The sequence below is a fragment of the Ursus americanus genome, chromosome 9 (assembly GCF_024610735.1).
Source record: "Ursus americanus isolate L20-20 chromosome 9, mUrsAme1.1.p, whole genome shotgun sequence".
NCBI lineage: Eukaryota > Metazoa > Chordata > Mammalia > Carnivora > Ursidae > Ursus > Ursus americanus.
Window position 1 is genome coordinate 65,998,552 of NC_142135.1, and position 17,867 is coordinate 66,016,418.

Genomic DNA, 17,867 nt, shown 5'->3' on the forward strand with positions numbered 1-17,867 from the left:
TTAGTTGCAAGTGACATCTGCCCTGAGACATGGCAGACATATGGAAGCATCAGAACTACACGCAGTGGCTCAGGAAGAGGGAGGAGCACAGTTCCAGAACAATGGGGCTGCTGTCTCAGAGGGGAGAAAGGATGTACAGTGGGAACAGAAAACAAGAAGCGTTGGTTGGAGTGCCTGGGTGGCTCAGTTGGTTAAGCATCCGACTCTCGGTTGGGGCGGAGGTCATGATCTCAGGGTCCTGATCTCAGGGTCATGAGATCCAGCCCCTCACGCATTAGCAAACCCCTCCCCCAGAGTCTACTTGTCTCTCTCCCTCTGTTCCTACGTCCGCTCGCCCTCCCTTTCTCTCTTTAATATAATAAATAAATCTTAAAAAAGAAAGAAAGAAGAAAGAAAGAAAGAAAGAAAAAGAAAGAAAGAAAGAAAGAAAGAAAGAAAGAAAGAAAGAAAGAAAGAAAGAAAGAAAGAAAACAAGAAAACAAGAAAACAAGAAAGCAAGAAGGTATCAAGGGCCATCAAACTACAGGGACTCTTGGTCTTGAGATTATGACTTCGAGTTCCACATTGGGATTAGAAATTATTTAAATAAATAAATAAATCTTAACACATAAGAACCACAACATCATAAAGATTCTGTGAGTGTGAACACAGGTGGGAGACCTAGAATATTTCCAGAACCCCCTTACTCTCTGGTAGGCACTTTCCAAGGCTGTACTTCCAGCCCCACAGCCCCTCCCACACCCATCCCCAGAGGTAACTATAATTCTACTTGTCATCATCGTAGATTAGTTTTGCCTATTTTTAAATTTCATATAAGCGGAACCACACAGTAGAGTCTTTATTTTTGTCTGGGTGGTAGCGTATACATGAAATCACTTTTACGTTTAATATTTTTGTGTCATGCTATATGCATATTGTACCTCAAAGCAGTAGAGGGGGAGGAAAGGAAAAATTTAAAAATTACTCTTAGGCTGGGTCCCTCAGGTTTCCACCAGCCACTGGTTTCACAGGACGTCAACAGGGGTTACGTTTAAAAGGGGGCTCCTTGTTCAAATAAGCTTGGTAGATGCTGGGCTCAATTGAACTAAAGCCATTTTGCTGTGCGAGTCTTCTCTGAGTCTTTACTCATTAGTAAGTACTGTGAATCTTCAAAGGGATGATACATATTCAGAATTTCTCACACATTTCTTGTGGAATATCTCTCAGGACTCAGATTTTAAGCAACGCACTTTAGGAAAGTTCTCTAGTCTGTACACTGTGGAAATGGATTATGTGGAATTGGAACTGGTCTGGGAGGGAAAGAACTCTCTCGGACATATTGCATTTGAGACACCGGTGGGGGAATCCATCAGGCACCAAGAGTCCAGGAAGTAGCTGAAATATAGTAATGGCATTCCAAGAGCCTCAGGCCTGGGGATGTATTTTGAACTCTGACATATGATTTATGTTTGAAAATCTGTGGGTAAACATGGATTACATCCTCTAGAAGACATGTCAGTTGAGATAGCCCCAGGACCAGGTGGGTAGCTGGACAGAGGGAAAGGGACTAGAAAAGTGACAAAAAAGGACTTATGGAAGCATAGGGCTTTGTTTTGCATAAAGTTGATGCAAGAAGAGGAGGCCCGTCCTCTGAGAAACAATACGTGTTCAACGCCTTCAAGCTCATGTCTCTTCCATCTTAAGTGTTTTATGCAAAGCTCATCCGAAGAGCCAGAACTCAGAGCTCCTTCAATGTCTTTAGAGTTCCTATCACAGGGGTCAGATTTTACAAGATTCTTTACCTTGTGAGAAGAGTAGCTTAGTATCCACAATACAGCATGTACTATCTTAAGGTGTTATTGAAACAACCACACGGTTCTTGAATAAAAACACTTCTGCCAGTCTAATAACTGGCTAAGTAAAAAAAGGAGCGACAATATGAGTGTGGTTTATTTACGTTTGGTTCTCAAAAAAGACAAAGAAACCTCAATCGAATTAAATATTGTACATGCCTCGTCTACTTAATTAATTAGTTATACCAATAGTTTTATATGTTGCTTTCATTACTAGAAGATATATTAAGATTTGCACATAAAATCCAGCAAAGATGGATGTAGATAGGGAGGTAAAAGTTAAGAAAAAGGAAAAAAGAAAACTAGTCAGGAAGAGGCAGCAACGAGGTGAGAAAACCTTGCTAATATTTTATGAAAAATTTAGAAAAGCAAGATTTTGTAATACCAAAGAGACAACCAATAAAGATCTTGTTCCTTCCATCTGACTAATCTGGGAGCTGCAGAAAATGTCGTTCATTTTAACCATCTTGAAAAAAAATGATCTTATAATATTGCCATCTGTTGGCACATGACAGATACAGCATTCCAACGACGCAGATAATGAAGCAAAAATACAGAAAATTAAAGGGACAGATGTGAAAAACTCACACACTCATTTGGCTTACCATCTCACATCTGTTCTCTCAGACCTTCCCAGTATCACAAATCTAACTCCTAGATTCAATCTCTTGAAATGCTACTCTGTGCACAGCAACATGCCAATTACTGACTGAAGATCGATTCATTCCAACACATCATGTGTTTTCTCATCAATATTGGGAGTCTTCCATCCAAAACTCAGTGGCTGCTACCAAGGGAGAATCCAGGTAGGTATACATAGGTATGTATTATACTTAATTTATTTATCTGTGCTTTTAACAATTTGCTTCACTGGCATCCACGTGTTCTACATACCGTTCTAAGATTATTCATGGTTTTGCTTGGCAGAAAGATGAAAAATAGGGGTGCCTGGGTGGCTCAGTCATTGAGCGTCTGCCTTCGGCTCAGGGCGTGATCCCAGCGTTATGGGATCAAGCCCCGCATCAGGCTCCTCCTCTATGAGCCTGCTTCTTCCTCTCCCACTCCCCCTGCTTGTGTTCCCTCTCTCGCTGGCTGTCTCTATCTCTGTCGAATAAATAAATAAAATCTTTAAAAAAAAAAAAAGAAAGATGAAAAATAATAAGAATATTAACCAAGTCCTGCATAATGTGTAAATATGTTCATTTAAACATTGGATCTCTTTTATAGACTTCTAAAATTTTGAACCGTTTATTGCCTCCTCAAAAAATTTAGTTAAAAATGCAAAAAAACAAAAAACAAAATCTGTAGTCTCACCTTCTATAAGATCTCAGTGAAAAGTAAAAAAAAAAAAAAAAAAGAAAAAAGAAATAAATATATAATTGTTTTACAACACTTGCCACATATTTGCTGGAGCAAACACTTTGCACCTTCACTGTTGGGGCAATGTTGTGAAGAGACATGTTCCCCAGGATAGAGTCCACAGACCACTGGGAGCCCTCGTCTGTATTCTCCCCCCACACCCCAGCTTTATGGAGCTATAATTGACATAAAACATTGTGTACGTTTAAAATCAAGGCATACAACATGATGATGTGATATGTGTATATATTATGAGATGGTTACCACAATAAGATTAGTTAACACATTCGTGACCTCACAGTTGCCATTTTGTGTGTGTGGAGAGAACACTTAAGACCTACTCTCTTAGCAACTTACAAGTAGACAATATGATATTGCTAACTATAGTCACTAGGCTGTTAGATCCCCAGAATATTTACCTTAGAACTGAAGGTTTGTTCTCTTTGATCAACATCTCCCATTTCCCTCTCTCTCCAGCCCCTGGCAACCTCCATTCTACTCTCTGTTTCTATGAGTTCGTGTGTTTGTGGTTGCTGTTGTTTTTGATTCCACATAAAAATGAGATCACACACTATTTGTCCTTCTCTCTCTCTCTGTAGGACTTATTTTACTTAGCATAATGCCCTCAAGATCCATTCATGTTGTCACAAATGGCAGGATTTCCTTCTTCTTTTTTATACCACATTTTCTTTATTCATTCATCTCTCAACTGACACTTAAGTTGTCCCCCATACCTTGGCTATTATGAACAGTGCTGCAATGAACATGGGGGTGCAGACACCTCTTCCAGATAGCGTTTCCATTACTTTAGGATACACACCCAGAAGTGGGATCACTGGAACATATAATAGTTCTATTTTGAATTTTTTGAGAATCCTCCATACTGTTTTCCATAGAAGCTGAACCTGTTTACATTCCCACCAACAGAGCACAAAGATTCCCTTTCCTCCACGTCCTTGCTTAGATGTATTCTTGATAGCATGAGGATTCCTAGCAAAATATTTAAATTTTGTATCTCCATTAAACTAAGTCTTTCAAAAAGTGATAAAAGCATATTTTGAATCATATGGATAACAACCTTATAACCTAATCGGGCCAAGAAACACTGTTTTTCTTTTAAAAAGTTCTTTCATTACTAAAATTTGAGAACCTTGGTAAAGTGCTTATCTTAGCATGTTTTTATGAATGTCGGCACCACATCGCTCTACATCAAAGGCTAACGCAAAATCAACAGAAGTGAACTTAATATGGAAATCCTGCTTTTCAGCCAAATGAAGACCAAAGACATCAAAAGCTACAAGACAAAAGGCTTCACAGCGGTTCAGTTGGTAGGGAGAAAGCAGCAGAATTGAACTATCACAGGGCAGGTGGTAGAAGAGTTACACTGATTTCAAAAGCTCTTATACCTTTAGTAATCAGCACCATATTTAGCCCGAAAAGAGCAAAGCAACAATGTCACATACTATCAAACATATACTTAATTTTCAGCCTATGGAAATTTAATAACATTTAATAAAAATAACTTGCATCCATAATAGACATCTGAGAATCCCCTCTCTCCACCCCTGCCCATTTAAGGGGTTAAAGGGTCCTTAAGCTTGAGAAAAACTTGTGTCAATGTTACGGCCACAACTTTGGGATGTACCAGCCTGGGTTCCCCTGGGCTCCTGCTCTTACTGTCTGACGCAACCGCTCTAAACCTGTCTTCTCATTTGTGCCATGGCAATAATCACAAGCCTCATAGTTCGTCAGGAGGATGGTGAGCCACTGCGTTTGTCTGTGTCACCATGTTTAGAACAGAAGCACAGAGCTATCCTAGAGCAAGATCTCAATATGCATTAGTTATTTCGTATTATTATTTATTCCTCACGATAAAGCTTCAAGGCAGAAGTTTGGGTTGTTGTTTTTTTTTTTTTTTTAAGATTGTATTTATTTATTTGAGAGAGAGAGAAAGAGGGAGAGAGAGCATGAGGAGGGGGGAGAGGCAGAGGGAGAGGGAGAAGCAGACTCCCTGCTCAGCAGGGAGGCTCAATTCCAGGACCCTGGGATCATGACCCAAGCCGAAGGCAGATGCTTAACCAACTGAGCCACCCAGGTGCCCCAAGCCAGAAGTTATTGAGCCCATTTTCCAGGTGATGAAAGTGAGACTCAGAAATTTCTAGTAACCATGACACAACAAAGAGCTGAGGGCTGCAATTCAAGGCCAGGTCTAGCAGGTTCTGAAGCCTGTAATCTTTCTATTATACCAGACTGCTCCTTAGGAAGTGGCCCAAGAATCTCCATTCTCCGCAGCCATCAGCCAGCCCCACCTGCTAGACTTCTCCTTCTTACTAGAGTCTGGGCCAGCACTTCGGACTGTAGTGTCCCAAGGTGACCGGGACAAGCAAAGTATCAGTGATAATCTAAGCAAGTGTGGCCTCCCTGGACAAGGCAAAAGTGTTCTTTCTAATGAGACCAAAGCTCTTCTGCTCCGTCTCCTCCTCAGCCTCCTTGGGCTGCAGGAAGCCATGAGCAAAAACCTGTCAATGTCTTATCTCCCTTCCATCGGATGACCTGTGGAGATAAGCAGGCATGAATATTCAATATGTTTCCTACTTCCTGTAGGAGAATCTCCCTAGTTTTCTGTTATGATTAGAGGATTTGTTATTTCCATTACCAGAGTAAAGATAAATAGTTGTGGGTTGTTTTTGTTTTTGGAGAGACCTCTTCTATACCTTGACGTGCCCTCAAAACTCAACTTGGGAAGCTAACGGGTGGAAGAATTGGAAATATAATGAATGCGGTGGCTCACATTTCAGATGTTACACTGTCTTCTCTACACAACAGGGAAATAAAGTTCTCTAGACTATCAAATGTGACAAGTCTGCCGTAACAGTCAATCCTTTTTATTTCTTGTCATTATATGTGCTCTGCAACAGTATAATATGTAATAATTGTCCATGAAATGGAAGCCTTCAGACTGACTTATTTTCAGTGAAGGGGAAATCATAGAGATTTGCAATGTGGAGTTATTAGTGGTGATGATGACGATGACGGTGAGGAGGAAGAGGAGGAGGAGGCAGTATTTTTGAAATGTCCTGTTTCGATTGACCATAATTAGTGAGCAAGGACTCTAAGCCATTTTTTTTTAATAAACTCTTGCAACCTTATCATTTACCTTTGTCCGATTTCTGTAGGATTCCTATTGGTGGCATGAGTCACAGTATGGATCGGGAGATCTAGACCACAAACACTCCTCTTCATTCCCATTGACACATGGAGACACTGAGGCATATCCGGGTGACAAGGCCTATGCAATGAACCCTTACTCTGACGGTATTCTACTCTCCCACGATGTCAGGATCAGCTTTCTAGAAGTTATGTTACAGCTCTATGACACGCTCAGCATTTATGTCAGCCTGTGTCTCTGGCACATGTGAAGGTGCTGGGAATGGCATATGAAGGATGCAAGTCCCAAGGAGCTCACAGCAGGTTGGACCGGCCTCTGCAGTATAGTATAGTAACACTGGGAGCTTCTGCGGGACCCATAAGAGGAAAGAATTTCCCCAAACTGTGCCATCTAAACTGCGACCTGAAAGCTGAATGGAACACGACCAGGTGAAAAGAGTCAACAGGGAGAATGTCTCCGGCAAAGACAGCATTGTGCACAAAAGCACAAAGGTGAATGAGACAGCAGGATGCCTTTGACAAAAGGTAGGTGATTCGGGATGCCTGGAGGGAGGAGCGCGGGGGGGGGGGGGGGAGCGAGGAGAAGTGAGGCCTGAGAGCTAAGGAGAAGGCAAAGTCAAAGAAAGGCGGCCTCCGAAGCCTTATTAAGGAATTTGGTGTTTGGTCTAAGGGTGATTACCAACACTATCAAAGGTCTTAAGAATGGAAGTCACATAAGTGGACTAGTGATTTAGAAATATCATTCTGCAAGTAAGGAATAGAATAGAATAGAATAGAATAGAATAGAATAGAATAGAAGAATAGATAATAGAATAGAATAGAATAGAATAGAATAGAATAGAATAGAATAGAATAGAATAGAATAGAAGAATAGAATAGAGAATAGAATAGAATAGAATAGAATAGAATAGAATAGAATAGAATAGAATAGAATAGAAGAATAGAAGGTGGCAATGAAGATGTACTGCAGTTAGGAGGCAAGTGCAAAATCCGTGTGGAAAACAAGAGTGGTCTGAATCAAAGCCCTTAGCACACTGCACACCGACTGGTTCATAAGAAATGCTCAATACGTGGTATATATCACCAATAGCACTAACACTAATGCGATGGCAAGAGAGAATGGTTTAGATGCGTTTAAGATGCAGAAATATACACCACCTCTTAATTGTCAGCTATTGGAGATGAACAAGCGGAGAAATCGAGGAGAGCATGGGTTTCCTGCCTTGGGCAAGTACACGCACAGCTGTGGTCGTCACTATGATGGGGACGTGGGAAAAGGAACTGGCTTGAGGGTCATAGAAGCGGTTGATTTACTTGGGGGCCGTTTCAGCTTAAGGTGGGCAGTGAATATTTCTCAGCTGATTTTCCCTGTTCTCTCTTTCCTTTTCCTTTTTATTTAAACACGTCAACCACTTAAAACTGTACCAGTCGATGGCTATCAGTATATTTACAGTGTTGTGCAACCATCACCACTTTCTAACTCCAGATCATTTTCATTATCCCAAAAAGAAACCCCATGTCCATCAAACAGTCACACCCCATCCTCCCTTCCCCTCAGCCCCTGGCAGCACTAATCTGTTTTCTGAAGCTGTGGATTTTGCCTATTCTGGATATTTCATATAAATGAAACCACATGCAATACCTGACCTTGGTGTCTGGCATACACAATGTTCCTGGTGGCATTACTTATAACCACCAAAAAGTGGCAGCAACCTAAATGTCCACCATCCAATGAATGAATAAACAATTTGTGGTATATCCATACCACGGAATAGCGCGCAGCCGTGAAAAGTAATGAAATACTAGCACGTGCTCCAGCGTGGATGAAACTTGAAAATGTATGCTAAGTAAAAGAAGCCAAGTCTAGAAAACACGTATGGTTCTATGTATGCGAAATCTCCAAACAGGCAAATCTGTAAAGACAGAAAGCAGATTTGTGGTTGCCAGGGACTACTAGGAGGGGACATGGGGAGTGACTGTGTGATGAGTGTAGAGTGTCTGTTTGGGAAAGTTTTGGAACTCAGCAATGATAGCACAACATTGTAAATGCACTTAATGCCACTGAATCGTTCACTTGGAAATGGTAAACTTATTAAATAAATAAATAAATAAATAAATAAATAAATAAATAAAAGTAAGTAATGTAAGTATTACAAGTAAAATAAATAAAATGCCAAATTTATACTAGATGTATTTTACCACATTTTTTTTTTAATAAAAAAACAGAGGAGTGAAATCCTGATACATCTTCTGGCTTTGAAGAGCAGTAATCCCACCCCGGAAGGGAGTACAGGCACGCTTGCGGTTGAGACAGACTCTGGAGTCTAACCATCTGGATTGGAATTCTTGCATGTTCTCCTGGTTGATGTGTGACTTTGCACAATTTCTTCACCTTTCTAACTCAATCTTCCTCTATAAAGTGAGGACAATAATAGCACCTATATAAGGAGCTATTGCAAAGATTATGTGAAATAATACATGGAAAATGTTGAACACAGAGCCTGCCACATCAGATGTATTCAATAATGTGAGCTAGCCTAAAAATTATTATTAGGCCACAGCAATGGGGTTTTAGGATGGGCTTGCATAGAATGGGCCAGCAGGGTGATTCCCAGGCCGTTCTGAAATAGAGCTGAAGAAAAGCACTCTTTCCTTCTCCTGATTTGGTGCTCCAAGATAAGAGCCCATCCAGCGAAAGGCCAGGAAATACTTGGTGGAACAAACCAACAGAAGCCAGGATAAGTGAGAGGGACAGGGGTAAGGTCAAGTGCACGAGAACCCCCGATTCTGGGTGCCTGAGACTTGGTCACATCATCCAATAGATTTCCTTTTGGGGCCTAAGCAAGTTCAATGTTGTTTCTGTTCAATACGAATTTGCAACCAAAGAGTGCTAAGCAGTGTGACTGTTGACTAGTGGGGCCCAGTAGAGCATTGAAGTAGGGGTATTCACAGGCAACGGGATGGACACAAGGTTCGAAAACCCAATCTTGGATAGAAGTATGGATTTAGAAGTCATTAGCCTATAAAAAGTAACTAGATTCCTGAGAGTAAATAAGATCATCTGGAGAGAAGATACAGAGCGAAAAGCCAGGGGAGTATCATACCACAGAAGCCAAAAGAAGAAACTACTTTTAAGGGAGCTGGTCGGTAGTTAAATACTGAAGAGAAATCGAGTAAGAATAAGACTGAAAACTGTCCTTTGGATGTGCCGAGCTAAGACTCCGAGAGCCTTGAGTAGAAGCAGCTGTAGAGACGTGTAATGAAGGTTGACCTCATCAGAAGTGGAGAAGACGGATGGAGAAGACACCGAGGAGGATGGTGAAATCAGCACGGTTTTGGAGTTATTCTGTTTCTCGTGGTGGTTACGCAACTTTGGGCAAGTGGTTTAACCACACCGAGCCTCAGCCGTCATAGGCTATGACATAAGCCTCAGGCACACCACACCTTCCAGGGAGGGCTTCAGAGTATTAAAGTGGACTGACGGGGGTGGTAAACCCTCCCAAGAACTTCTCAGCAATTCGTCTGTGATTTCCTAAAATCCATTTTGCCTAAGTCCAACTATGCTTCCTTACTTTAAAAAAAAAAAATGGTGACAAGGACTTGGGGATCTGTGGCGAGTTCTGGGAACTTAAGGGACCCTGCATTGCAATTGTCCTAAAGCCCTGACAGGAAGGAGGGGGTAGATCCCTGGTGTAGTGGAGACTGTGGTGTGTGCTGCCCAGATGCCCCTTTCAGACCGAAATACTCACATCCCGTTGCTGAGAGCTTGGGTGGCAGGCAGCGCTCAGCTCCATCCCAACCCTGAAATTGCCCTTAGTCAAAGCGAATCCTGTGGCCAAGTCACACCCTCGCTAGGCAGTCTGCACGCAATGGCCGGCTGGGGGTTACAAAGGCCAAAGAGCCATCCCCGTGGCAGAGCGCCCCAGTGATGGGAGCCTGGGCTGAGACCGCACCACACTTCACGGCCCGCGGTCAGGCCTGCTGCCCTCACTCCGCCCCAGAGCAGTTTCTCCCCAGGAGACCTCTACCCCAAATCTCGACCCAGAGCCCACTTTGCAGGAAACCCCAACAAAGCTAGCAAATATCTGAAACATTTATGGCGGATGGGAAGGAAATGGAGGCTGACAAGCCTTGGGAGTGAGTGAGCTTCTACTCTGTCCCCCAATATTTAGGAACCCCAAGAAGAACCTCCAAGTGGTATTTTTCAAGTGCACCCTGGACCACTCTCTGGAGACTTAAACCCTAAAAATCCAGCAGCCCTTTGGAGAACCTAATACAAACTTTGTACGGAGGAAGGTGGTCAAAAGGTGCCAACTTGCAGTATAAATAAGGCCTGGGGATGTAATGTACAGCATGGTTACTATAAGCTAACAGTACTGGATTTTATATTTGAAAGTTGCAACAAAAATAAATCTTAAAAGTTACCATCACCAGAAAAAACACTGTAACTCTACGTGGGGATGGAGGTGAAGTAGGCTTAGTGTGGTGATCCTTTCATAATATACACATGTGTCAAATCATTATGGTGTATATCCGAAGCTACTATAATGTTATATGTGAATTATATCTCCAAAAAAAAAAAAATCTGTGAAGTGAAGGGGAGTCTGTCCCCACCTGGCCCTAGTTGGGGCCACAAATCTGTGGAGTCAAGAGTGGCACTAACAGTGACAGTAGAGTCACTTAAGAGCCACCAAGAACAAGAGAGCCACCCAGCGGTCTGCCTGAGAAAGTGGGGAAGGCAGGTGAGAGTTGGGGCTTGCGGGGTGGGGCTCACATCTGGGTCCCCCCACGGCCAGGTTCAGGCGCCTTTCCTGCTCACGGGTGCCCAGACCCACGCATGACAAAGAGAGAGCCACGACAGATTGCAGTGACGTACACAAAATGAAAGTGAATTGCACAAAGCGAGGCAACTTGCTTCTACCCAAAAATTCTTTAAAAAAAAAAAAAAAGGAAAAGGAAAAGAGGGGCGCCTGGGTGGCTCCATCGGTTAAGCTTCTGTGTTTGGCTCAGGTCACCATCCCGGGATTCTGGGATCGAGTCCCATGTCAGGCTCCCTGCTCCGTGGGGAGTCTGCTTCTCCCTCTCCCTCTGCTGCTCCCCCTGCTTGTGCTCTCCCTCTCTCTCTCTCAAATCAATAAATAAAATCTTTTTTTAAAAAAAAGGTTCTTTAAAAAATAAATCAGCTCATTATTCTGAACAGTTGAAAAATAATTTACTTTTTTACTTCAGTTTTTGGGGAAAAATACAAGACTTTGGAAGGTCTTCTTTCCTCTTCTTTTATTCTTCAGCCTCACAGCCTCCAAAACTCAGCCGGCTTTCTCATCTCTCCTGCTCCTTCACCCTACTTTCCTTCTTGCCAGTGGCCCACAAACTTTTCCAAACTCCCCGCGAGTTCCCCCAGTCTGTGGGTGTGTATGTGTGATTCAGGGGAGAGACGCTTTGCCTGTCTCCCCCAGTGCAGGGGACACAAGTCCCCCTTCCCTTGTGCATGACAAAGGTCCTGCCTCAGAGAACCATGACGGCACTTCTGCTTCCGTTCCCGTCATCCTAAACGTATTACTTTTACAGACTGTCCTCCATTTCAAAATCATATCCTCCCTTCCTTTGGGGTGATAAAATATCATCCTTTATGAAACAATGGTGACAGTAGATGGTAGGTTTGGGGGGTATTTTGTTTCTGTTTTTGTTTTTTAAAGATTTTATTTATTTATTTATTTGTGTGAGAGAGAGAGAGGCAGGTAGAGGGAGAAGCTGGTTCCCCACGGAGCAAGCAGCGCAGTGAGGGACTCGACCCCTGGATCCTGGGATCATGACCTGAGCTGAAGACGGACGCTTAACCGACTGAGCCACCCAGGAATCCTGATGGCAGGTTTTTTTAAAAAACCTACTTGGCCAAATAAACTGTTCACAACCTTATTTCAGCCCTCAAAATTGTCTTTAAGTTTTACAAATCCGCTAAGTCCAGAAGACTGACAATCATTCTATTAAGACAATACGTATGCACCCCCGAATCTAATATAATGCTATAGATCCATGATACTTCCATGAAGAAATTTGTCAAAAAACAATATGCGGAGAAAGAACAGGATTAGAAACGTCCCAGGCAATATGTGAGGGCTCTTTGCAAACATTTGCACTCATGATCCTAATTCGGTGTTATCACCATGATGTCACCAGTGATGAAACAGGTTAGGAGAGCCTGGAGAAGTCGCTCAAGACCGCTCAGCCGGGAGGTGGCCCAACCGGACGTGGTGTGGGGCCCCCACAGCCGTGGGAACAAGACGGACGTCCTGAGTAGCAGCTGGGGTTTAGGGAAGTGGAGTGGATGGTTAGGTCCTAGAACACAGCCTATAGGACCCCCAAACGAAAAGCGAGGGGAAAGCCTGCCCTATCTGTCCTGTAAGGACAAACGGGGACATACTTCTGAGATCGAAAGCACTTGAAGAGCCTCAGATATGGAGCCAAACACAGAGAAGATTATTATCCTTAACTAACTCACCCCCTCCCCGCGCATCAGCACGCATCCGTACGGAGGGTCGTATGAAAATTTAATCCCCTGTCCACCCAGTGCTTCTGCGTTCTCAACCTCAGAACTTCGCCTCAAGTTATCGATAGCTTTTTCTTGCTTGCTTGCTTTCTTTTTAACTGAGCTAACTCTACCACTGTATCCTGACAGTATAATTAACACTAGCCTGGGGAGAGGAATTGTTCTGCATTAAAAACTCAGTATTGTAGACAGATAGTTTCAGATCTTGCATGGCTGAGGAAGAATCAGTACACTGAGCGGGAAGTCAAGAGAAGTCAAAGAACAAAGGAGAAGGAACGCTAATGAATTCTCAGATGTGTTGGAAACCTGTTAAGTCCTGGGTTTGACACTAGACGTGGAGTTAAGTGATTTTTAATTTTTTTTAATTGTAATTTTAAATTGAATATAATCCAAGAATGCTGTCTGTCATTTTACAAAACCTCACTAATGGTTATGCACGAGGGACATATTCACTCCTACCGGAAGGATTCCCTCAGGAATCCATCTTCTAAGAGTTTGGAACAAAGGCGATCTTGCATATGCAACTATGCATCTATTTTCCTGCATGTTTTCCAAACGGAGGTGTTTGTCAGGAGGTCCACACCGACATGCTGCAGGAGGGTCACGGGCTTGGGAGGTAGAAAGGAAGTTTAGCTAGCCTAATACCCTTGTTTAAAAGGCAAGGAAATAGGGATGTGGCAACTCTAGGGTGAAATACGAGGCCTGTGGATCTCAGGCCAGGACCCATTCGGTCTCATCACTGGACAGTTCTGTGATTCAAGAGCCCCCTTGAGACAATTATCTCAATCCATCATCTTGTAGGCTGTCCTGTCAGGTTTAGTAATAATAAAATGCTGCCCTTCATAAATCAGCAACTTCTTAATTGAATGCAACGGCATTTTCCCCAAATGATCATCTAGGAGAGTAAGAAAGAGTTAGGAAAGTATTCCCTGAACTAATATTGTGATATCTTTCTGAATTTATATGTAAATCAGTCTACAAGCTATTAATCAAAAAATGAGATTGAATATAGGAAAATGCTTGGTCAATTATTCAGAACTCCTTTAATGCGATCTATCGTTATTATCATTATTAACACTACTTCTACCATTACTGTATTTGAACTTGGTGTTGAGATATATAACAAAATAAACACTAATTCAGACTAACTGAGAGAGAACAGGCTAAATCATACACCGTTATTAAAATGTACTGTTGTTACCATGAAGTCCATGGTCTCCCTTAAGCTACTGCTGACAGAATGCAACCAAATACAGCTTTTGTCTGCTCTCCTTCAAGATAAAAACCATCTGTAGTTGACACTACACATTTACATTCTATAATTAATGGACTAGATTCCTTAGAAAAGAATTTATCCTGTTAATTATTGTAAACAGGTCTATATATTAAAACCTCATTAATCCAGGCTTCCAATAATTCAGAGTTTAAGTTCATTTTCCTTATGCCAAAATGAAATACACATTTCTTCCCAGATAATGTAAAGGTATATTTCAATACGGCACAAGCTGAATTAATAAAATTTAAGCGTATAGTCTCTGGAAAGATTTTATTTGAAAGGCTTTCAAAATCCTACATTGCTGCCATCTGGTGGCCAAACCTGGTTCTCTACTATAATTTTAAAATTAAATCTATGGAGATAGGTAATAATTTGAACTCTACCAAGATGTGTATTTTGTTGCAAACTTAAAGGTATTGCCATAAAGTAAATGCGAATAGAGAAATTATAAATGCACATTTATATTGATAACATGCCCAGAAATTCTTCACTTGACTATGCTCTATAGTAGATTATTCATTACTGTATAAAGCAAGGTCCCTGCCTATGAATACACCCCCAGAACAATGAGGAAAAGTCTTTGCTCAGGCCACTTTTGTTAGTATAATATGGAGCTTAAAAATTCATGGGTTTTTCAGTTCTATTGTCATATATCCAGGCCACACAAAGTATTACGTATTAGCTAAGTGAATTTGGTAAATAACCCAGCTGCTCCATATTCTCTATCCCTTATTTCCTCATCTGAAAAAAAGGAGATAATTATACTCACCTCTCAGATTTGTCGTGAGGATTAACTGTGGATGTATAAAAAGTATCCGACACACAGTAGGCATATATTTCATGGTAGAAGTTACTAGCATGTCTGTCTTAGCAACATATATTAGACTCCAGGAGAATGCATAGCTCCTATTTGGAATGTAAGCCTGAGTTTTCGGTCAGCGTCTACCTAAAGTGCAAATCAATCACCCACTTTCTACCCTACCCGTGGAAATATTTAGGAAGAATTTCTTTGCAACTACTCCTCATTCTAGGAGTTTTCCCTCTTGAAAGGCAAAATATTTCCTGGTGTTTTCAAAACAGCCAAGAATATAAGGAATTCACACTCCAGCATGGGGGAAATGGAAAATGTTCACTGAATTAACCTACTCCTTGAAATGACTTCCTTATAGGGCAAAGTTCTTGGCCCAAGGATATTCCTCCGTGGCCCAGGAAGAGGGAAATTCTGATTCTCATCATTCCCCAACTGTCTGGATATTCCAAAACAGAAGGGGGTGTCATCTGGACAGCCAGTTGCTACCCCCTGCTATGCCTTAAAAGAGGTAATTTGCTACCCAGGTGCTAGCACTGACTCACCAAGAGTTGTTTCATACGGTCCGGTTTCCCAAAGGATTTGACTCAGATGTTAGCCTTAAGTTGTTATGTCTGTATTAGTATGTTTTGTGGCAGAAAAACAGCATGAGAGGTTTTATCTTATTGATGTGGCATGCTCCAGTGACTACATAACCCCATTCAGGACAGCCTGGCCAGATTTAGCCCTCCAAACCTGCAAGTCAATGACATTCATGAAGTGTCAGATGTATGCTTGCGTGGATCGCTGTACGAGGTGATAAAGCTTAGTCAAAAACAGACAAATATAGACTTGAGCTCCATTTTCAAGAAACATAATGACCGCTGGGAGATCCCCAACAGTAACAAGAGAAATGCTAAGTAATTGTATTAATACAACGCAGAGAGCGTACATGGTTCTTTGCAACATGGAGAAGGGAGAAATCAGAGCACACTGGCACGATTCTAAGCTTTAAGTGCCTCTCATTCCCAGTAAACATGATCATCAGGCACTCAGGACACTTCTGTCTGCCAGGTAACTAGCTCATCACTAGTCTACCTTTGGCCCTCCCCAAAAAGCTTCATAGCTAAATTACTTATAGGATTTTTATTGGTCACCAATTACTATGTACACGAAGCCTCTGAAACGATCCCAGTGTAATGTTCTTGTTCTAGGGGCATATAAACAGAAATTGCTTTATAAATTTCAGTTAATAAGCTTGAAAACAAACTAGAGAGGGATTAATGTACAACTCAAGTTTGTCATAATCAACCCCTAGATGCGAAAGTCTAGACAGGCAATAATAAAGATTAACAATCTTATCAGGATTATGAGGCAGCAAATTATTGGAAAAGATATCTTTGATTTATTATAGTCATCAAAGGAATTATTTCAGAGCCATAGAAAATGATGTGAGTCACATTCCAGAAGGGACAGAGTCAATTGTTAATCACTAAAATGACTTGTATCTTGGTATCTCAAAAAGTATTTGAAAACACAACAAAGAAATTAATTTGGTCTATCTCAGAAAGGAGGATATGTAGCCAAGTTATCAGTACACATTGGTAAGAGCCTGCACTACATCAGACCGCATCGTGTCTTTCAACATAATTGAATGAGTACACAGGAGTATCAGAGTAATGATAATCTATTTACACCTTAACAAAGCACTCAACACTGTTTTGTGATTAAATCCAGGAGAAGTCTGTAGATATGTGGATAAGGGAGCTGAAGGTGACACAGTAACTAATTAATTGGTTTCTAGTAAGGGCTTAGATAAATAACAGTACCGCCGCCTATTACCTCTTTTCTTAAGTCTCAAATGGCAGCACAGACTTTTGACGCATTCCATCTTCATAAATTAAAAGATCTGTCTCAGAGCACTTAAACGCTGAAAGCACGTGATGCCGAAAAGAGCGGATGTAGTAGGGAAATAGAGAGGTTGGGGGGAAGAGGGATTGTGGAAGCCTCTGAGCGTGGTACAGAGAATTCAGAAGGTTGGGACAGAGAAGGAGAGTCACTATCTTGGTTGATCGTCCCTTCGCCACAACCTGCGGGACCCCGTTAAGTCACACAAATACCTGAAGTTTGATCCTTCGGATTTTCGTGCCGCTCACTCTCCATGATTAGGACCATATTTTCCCCTTTGGTTACTGTAAGCATGAGAATGTAAGTCCCATTAGGGCAGAGGCATTGCATGTTTTGTCAACTGCTGTATCCCTAGTTCTTGAAAGAGTGCTCAATAAATAGTTGTTGAATGAACGGTAAATATGATCAATACACTCACTGAAATAATCCATTTGCTGCCTACAAGGTAAATACTCCTGAATCAATAGCTTCTCTCTGCAGCAATAACATTTACAAATGCAAATGGAAAAAATATTCCATTCACAGAAGTGACAAAAACTATAAAGCAGTAATAATACAAGCAGAGCACACATATATGAACAGTGCAAATATTACCAAAAGACATAAAACAAAATAGTAACAAATGCAAAGATGCACCATCTTTGGATGGGAAGACAATAATGAAAATGTCAATTCTTCCAAAAGGAATAATGTCAATCAATGTAATTCTAATTAACATCCCAAAAGAAACTTTTATTCCAGTAGGATTCTCTTTAATTTCATGTGGAAGAATAAATATTCAGCACAGCCAAGAAAACTATTTTAACATCTAATGACAATGGGACATATACTATAAAGCCACTATAATAAAAATCAGTATGGTATTGACATGAAAATAGATTAAAAATAATACATCAATGAAATGAAATAGACAACCCAGAAATAGATCCTAATGTATATGAGACAAAGGATACATTAATTTCATGAGTAATGAATTCACTACTTAAGAAG